Consider the following 7,674-nt stretch of genomic DNA (forward strand, 5'->3'; position numbering starts at 1 on the left):
GACTCCTTACCTGGAGGTTTATTTATTACAAAATCCATCACAGTTGTTACACTATAATTCAGATACATAGTTGAGAATCTTTAGGTATCACCTGTATATACTCGTACCATTTGTTTTGGGTATGTATCTTCATCAGGGAGCCCCTGGATGCAAAACAGGAATACTGATAACTGATAACAACCCCAAAGAGACACACGTCTGTTCTATGGTGGAATCGTGTCACATTTATGTCTGGTGTTTGGAGGTTCCCATCCCATATCACCACTGAAACTGGCCAAAACTAGCATAAACCTATAGGACACTAATAGAAGAAGTATTGTATTTGTAGTTCATGTGTTTCCACTGCTAATCTCTGCAACTACAATCATTACTGTCGCATATGAAATACCACTGCTTGTACACTTAAGTGATTGTACTGTATAAATCCAGCAAGAGGAAGTTCTGTGATGGGTTCTCCTATTTGAACTCTGTATTTTTTAAAGGTGACGCTGCCCTCTCAGAGCAAACTGCCCACCTGCTGCTGTTGATGTAAGGGTAAACATTGACATCAGCATGTCTCTGAGCCTCCCTGTGCAGCCCAGACCCTGTTTGGCCACCGTGCCACACTGTCGGTTACATATCTGTGTGCAGGCCTGCTGGGGCTGTTGCTACTGTGAACCTCATGGGGTCACAGTGGGCCACTGTACTCCTTATGAAAAGAGCATTTTATAAACAGCAGGGTGAACAGAGTGCAAACAAGGCTCCTCTAAAATCATACTAAATATGGAGAAGAGAGGACGCACCCACTTGCACAAATATTGTCAGTATGAAAATAAAAATACTTCTTACTTCAGCATTTTTTTTTCCAAATAATAAGGCTGCAATTTACACTACATCTCAAATATAGTGTTTGTGTTGCATTATCTTTAGGCTTTTTCATACTTCACAACTGAGTAAAGATTGTGGTGTATGAGAATAAGAAGCAGCATTTGTCAGATTTTCAGTCAAATTCATCCTCGTGATCCTTGTCTTCTTCACTTTACCTCCAGCTACTCTCACAAAGACCTTCTGTGAAGAGGCACTCTGCTACCCACCACCCTCATATGGTTTCCATTTTCGAAAGCCGGGAGTGTTACACTCTCAGTGACTTACAGCAACAGGTCAGACCAGGACAAGGATCCTCATTATGAATGCAGTTCCACTTTCACAACCCTGCTGCTGTTGCTGTTGCTGGTTGCTTTAGTCTCTGGGCCCCTGCAGGAGCTGATTTACTCACTGTTAAACATTATCAGCATCTTATCCCACCTTTGGCTGGCTGTTTATACCACCAGATTGTTTCTTAAACCAACTAACTGATGAATGTGGAAGGCAGCCATGTTGGTGACACAACACACAGCTCCTAGGTTAAGGTGTGACATGTGGAAATTTCCACATAACGGTAAAGTAAGTACTTCAGATCATTCTCTGTAATAGGTGCACATGTGTATATACCAGTCCCAAGTTAGTGTGTTTGATTATAAAGGATTTTATATTTTCAATGAAATCCATTAAAAGACTGAAATCAACAATGAATTGGTGTGTATTTTCTGTGTATCCAAAGCCTGAGGTGCCCTGTACTTTGTTTGGACTCAGTATTATTTCATTCTGCACTTTGGTCTGCTTTGTCAGACCAAAGACACCTTTGCTTTGATTTCCACTGGTTTAATGTCCATTTCTTGTGTTTCTTGACCCAAGTTATTCTCTTCTTCTTGTTGTTCTTCTTCAGTAGTGGCTTCTTTGAAGCATTTCAACCATGAAGGCCTGGTTCACACAGTCTCCTCTGAACAGTTGATGCTGAGATGTGTCTGCTATATGAACTCTGTGAAGCATTTATGTGGGCTCTAATCGTATGAGCTATTAATTTCTGGTTTCTGAGGCTGGTAACTCTAATGGACTCATCCTCTGCAGTAGAGGTAACTTTTGGTCTTCCTTTCCTGGGGCGGTCCTCATGAGAGCCAGCTTCATCACAGTATTTGATGTTTTTCATGACTGCACTTGAGGATACATTCAAATTTCTTGAAATATTGTGGATTGACTAACTTCCATGTTTTAAAGTAATGATGGATTGTTGTTTCTCTTTACTTAGTTGAGTGGTTTTTGCCACATTAGAACAGTTTCTGAATAGGGCGATTCTCTGTATAGAACTGTGTACCAACCCTACCTCTGCACAACACAACTGATGGTCTCAAACACATTAAGAAGGCAAGAAATTCCACAAATTAACTCTTGACAAGGCACACCTGGTAACTGAAAACCAGCCCAGGTGACTACCTCATGAAGCTGATTGAGAGAATGCCAGAGGTGTACAAAGCTGTCATCAGAGCAAAAGGTGGCTACTTTGAAGAATCTAAAATATAAAACATATTCTGGTTTATTTAACAGTATTTTGTTTACTACAGGATTCCATATGTGTTCCTTCATAGTTTTGTCTTAGTCTTCAATATTAATATACAATGTAGATTAATATTGAAGACTTCATCTTACCATGGTATCTTCTCATCTGAGTCACCTTTCACAGCAATGACAATGATTTGCATTTTGTGTGATCTGATGTACTGAAGCACAAGATGAGCAATCACACATAGAATTAGAGGCAAAGTGGACTGGAAACAGTTAATTTTCTGGATCCTTTCTTTCAGATACACCATCAGGGACAGAGTGAAGTTAGATGAAGATGTCTGCTTTTTCCCATCTTACATCACCTCTACAGTATCCCACACATTTATCTCAAATTTGTCTGTAAAATTGCCAGAAATGTCACCTGCATCCTAACACTCATTTTCTGTAACACATGCAGGGTTTCTACAACCAGCTTGATAATAAATCACCAAAGTACTGTAACTTCTTTCAGTTAAATCCTTGCCTCGACAACAAGAAAAACTGTCAAGAGAGAAAGCAAATCATAACAGTTACTCAACAAACGTCATTTATCAAGGAGCTACAGTGGCTCGAACTTATTTTAACACTACACGAGAACACGTCCTGTTTGACCAGCGCAGTGTGTGTGGTGTCAGAAAGCCTTATAAAACATGTACAAGACTTCTTTCAGAGGGTGAAGGCACGTGTCTCAGCACCCGTGCAGCTATGCAAGAAATGCAGTGGTTAATGAGTCTGGGTGTCGAGTAAACGTAGGCTGGCAGTGGTCTGGCTGCTGGTGGACGTCGTCTTTTATCAGCTGTGTTTTCCAGTTCTGCTTGGTAAGAAGAAAGTCTGTTCTGTGCTCTGTCAGAAAGAAACAGTGTTCTGCCAGAAAACACCCTGAAGTCCAAGGATTAAGTATTCATTCTCATTTTGACGGGAAGAAAAGTCTATGTATGAACAGACAGGTACTCAAGCTTAGTATCCTGTTTGGGAAAACTGTAACTGTACTCTCAGGGACTTTCAAGTTTTCACTTCTGCTGAAAGATGCTCTGTCATCAACTTAAATAATGGTGGTTTTCTACTTTTCTGCATGGATTCAGCACTTTGACCAAAGTTGTGCATCGTCTAAAATTGCTGTCCCCAGAGCTTCACCTCTAGCATGGCTAAGAATTAGTGTTTCTTTGATACCAGAATCACAGAGAGAATAGTTTGTAGTGTGTAACTATTCAATATTGCTGGGCTTTTCACATTTATTTCCCTAAATAAATTTACACTGATTGAATGTCTCTTTATTGCAGCTTAACCTTTCTGTGGACAAAAATCAACTCTGCCAAAGTAAATCTGTACAATATTTACTTTGCCTCTTAACCTTAAATCTGTTAAATCCAAGACGCCTCCACTTCTACAAAATTCTCCAAAATAAAGACCAAACAGCAAGTTTGACCCGTCTATTAGTCCTCCTCCCAGAGACATGTTGCAGATAACTTAAGTCTTTTGAGCAGCAGGAATAAGGAGCTAACTTCTCATTTCCAGTACAAGGAGAAGCTGCAGACTCACTTCAGTTCTGCAGGTACAGAGAGAGTCGCACACAGCGGCCATTCATATGTACAAGGCAAGAAAAAATAAACACACTCAGCTTTCAACAAAAGCCCTCCTGAGAGGTTTTTCTGATAAAATCCTTTCAGCAAGGTAGAAGGCAGACTTCCTGACTGCAGGGAAGCTTCTCTGGTTTGAAAAGTTTGAGTAGAACTTGATAGAAGTCCATCAGCTTGGAAAACCCCTGTAGATACACATCAGACAGAACAATGAACACTGACACACAGTCTATGTCCAGGTGAGCCTTTTCTCAGCTCTCTGATGTAGCTGCAACAGCAGAACAAATAGTGTGAATTCAACAATACAACCAAAGGATTTTCTGGCTGAGTGGTTCAGCAGTTTTCAAACTGATGTTTTATCATAAGACTCATTGATCTCAGCAAAGAAGACCCAATAAACCCATTAGACCCAATTCATGCATTTTTTGAGGTCATGTCTGGATGTTAAGTATAGAACTGGAACTAGGACATCAGGACTATACAGATAGACTGGCTCGGTCCACAGTTAAAAAAAATCTTAACACCTCTTAAACTGAAGCAACTCCTCAGGGAAATATGTGAATCTTTAGCTGCTAAATGCTCCACTATGTTCACCAGAGTCTTTCTGCTGTTTGCTGCTAAGCAGGTAGTGGACAGTAGCTTTTTACAGCTGCCTGCTGTGGCCAAAAACGATGATATGAGATTGGTGACAGTGAATTAGTATTAGTATTAGTTCTCACTATAAACTCACTATAAATCTGCAAATTCAGCAGATAAATCTCACTGCTGTGACTCCTTTCACATTTGATAAATTGTTATTGTAAAAGTATCTATTACAGATGATCAATTGTCAAACTATTTTTATAACTATTACTGTTATATACGGAACTAAGTACAGTAACTATCAACTGTAACTATAACTGTTATGTGACTTTTAACAGTGACTCTGCTCTTCCGTCATTGATGTGATGGATGGTTTATTTAAAATTCAAAAGTCAAATTATTGTATAAAGATTAAATGTGTGGTTTTGGATGTGTCCTCGTCAACAGACCAAATTTGAGAATATAATAATAATAACAACAATAATAACAGAAAACCAAAATTGTCTTTCCCATTTACAAAACAGCAAACATCTGTGTTCTCATGCAACAAGTAAAACTATACACTGGTTTCTAAAATGAAAATGTGGTAACAAAACCTCCCCACCCCACACAGCAAAAGCAAAGCACAAGCTTCAGTCTTCATTACTGCTCTCCCTGTGCTGCAGCTTTCAGACAGCAGTCCTGTTCAGAAAGTGGCCTTTGCTGTGAAAGGAGCTTATGAATAAAGTTAAATGTCTGCTGATCCCCGAGGATTCAACTGAGACTCTGTCATCGATCCATCACTGCTGTGGGTCACCTCCGCTCCACCTGTGTGGATCAGCACTGCTGCTGATGAGGACTTAAGAACCAGAGATGAAAATATAATCTGTGTCCCCAGCAACCAAAGCCACAGATCCATGAATAACCTACAGTTTTGCTGTTATGTCATTGCAACTCTGCAAACAGCACTGTTTTGTTGACAGCTTTCTGAGGTGGGGCAGGAGTGAAAATTTCTTCAGTTAGTCTAACAATTTAGTCATTTCACCCAAGGTGTAGTATAAATAAGCCCACTCTACAGGCACACCTTGTGGACAAACATCCTAGAAGTGGAAAAATCTTAACATTACGGAGGAAATATGGAACAATTCCTGACACAATCTCACCACAGTGAGCTCAGCCAGAGTCCACCCCCCACCCCCCCTTTGAAGCTTGTTCCAGGTAGTTCAGTTACTGCGCACTATTCAGATTTAAATCCAGCGAGGTCGACCCGCAGAGGGCAAGTCCATCCCCAAACCTCTCAAATTTAGCATTCTCCCCATTCCTGCATCCACTCGGTCTCTCATCTGTGTTCATATGGAGATAGAGTGAGAGGAGAGTTCACAGAGGAGTCAATGAGCATTAAAATAAGCTGACTGAAACCTCCCTGGTGATTTCAATTTTACTTAAAAAGCACAAAATGTTGAGAAGGGAAGAAACTGTGCAACATCATAGCATAGGACCCTAAGTAGAATACGTGCTGCTATTGGAAATAGGGCATAACTCTCATTATATCTCTTAAACTCAGCCTACACTCCCATTCTAAGTTAAGTGGGTTTATTTGTATTCTTAGCTACAACATTTTTAGGCGTGTGAATACTCTGTAATTGCACATGTTGCTGTTTCCTGCCCAATGAGTTCTCAGTGGTACCTGGCTGAAAGACCAGCTTTGTCTCCAGTTCGGATTTTTTTTTTTTTTCTTTTTTCCCTTGAGCAAAAGAAAGTGAGCAGAGAGCAGTTAACGGGGCAAGGCCTGATACTCTCAAATGTTTTAGGAGCCCTTTAAAAAGCCTATGATATCTGTGCCATGTCTGTTTTATATCATTAATCTGGTCTAGTGAGAGATTTAGTAATTTCCTTATAGTTTGTGATGATGGATTAAAATGACCAATAAAGCCTTTATAAACCTACACCTAAATGAAGACATTACATAAAGTTGCAGCTTATAGAACTATTATAGTCCCTCATTTACTTTTATTCATCAATCCATCCATTGTTTGCCCTTTATCTGGGTGGCTGGAGGCAGCAGCAGGTTAGTCAAGATGTTCCTCTTTCTGGAAACATTTTCCAGCTCTTCCATAGGGATCCCCAGATGTTCTCTGGTTAGATAAGATATATAATCTCTCTGGCTTGTTCTGGGTCTTCCTTGGGTCTCTTTTCAGTTCAAAGTGCCTGAAAAAACCTCCAAAGGGCGCCCAGGAGGATCCTGATCAGATGCCTGAACCACCTCAACCACCGCCCAAATTTCAGTCTGATGGAGCAACAGCTCAATTCCAAGCCCCTCATCCTATTTCTAAGCCTTTGCTCAGCCATCCTATGAAGGAAGCTGAAATTGTAAAAAAGTACATTGTATTTTAGATCTGTTCACCAGGACATCTGAGGCCAGATCAAGTCCTCTGGTTTTATGAGAATGAATCTAAGATACTTAAATTATTAATAAATTATGTGAAAGAACTAAAGGCTGACTCAGAACCTCAGAGGATTATCAACTCTATTACTTTCTACAAAGTAGATTGGACAACACTCACCCTCCACTCCTCCAGACCCATTAAATGAGTCCAGAATGAGGCCAATGATGTTTCCTCCAAAGTAAAAGCATAATATTTGCCCTCTTGAAAAATAAGTACAAGAAAAGAAAAGAAAATAATCCCACACACAACTCGCTTTAATGACACAATGCACACTGGATATTCCTTTCTATAACCACTATAAAAACAGCTGTACCATGTCTTAAAATGGTCCTTTATTAGGTATTAGTCTTTATAAATTCTCTTGTGTGGTGTGAACTTTTACATATGAATCATTTTGCAGACTTATGTGAGTCAAACCAGATGCATTTTAAATTCTTAACTTTATGATCACAAAATCTGGGGTTTTGAGTGAAGCTGAGTGGAGCACTTCTTCAGCAACTCCTCCTGTGCAAATGTATTTTATCCACCATAATGTGACTACCTCAACCACCTTCAAACCAGACAAGTGTTTCAAGAAGCAGTCTGCTTTTATTTTGAAAGAAGTATTCAGAACTCCTCATACTTCATTGTGAGCAGCTTGACACTGGTGTTTCCCTCTGAGGTTTGACAGCCAAACCTGGTCCCAGACTCTT

This window comes from Lates calcarifer, linkage group LG2 (genome assembly GCF_001640805.2).
Source record: "Lates calcarifer isolate ASB-BC8 linkage group LG2, TLL_Latcal_v3, whole genome shotgun sequence".
Classification (NCBI taxonomy): domain Eukaryota; kingdom Metazoa; phylum Chordata; class Actinopteri; family Centropomidae; genus Lates; species Lates calcarifer.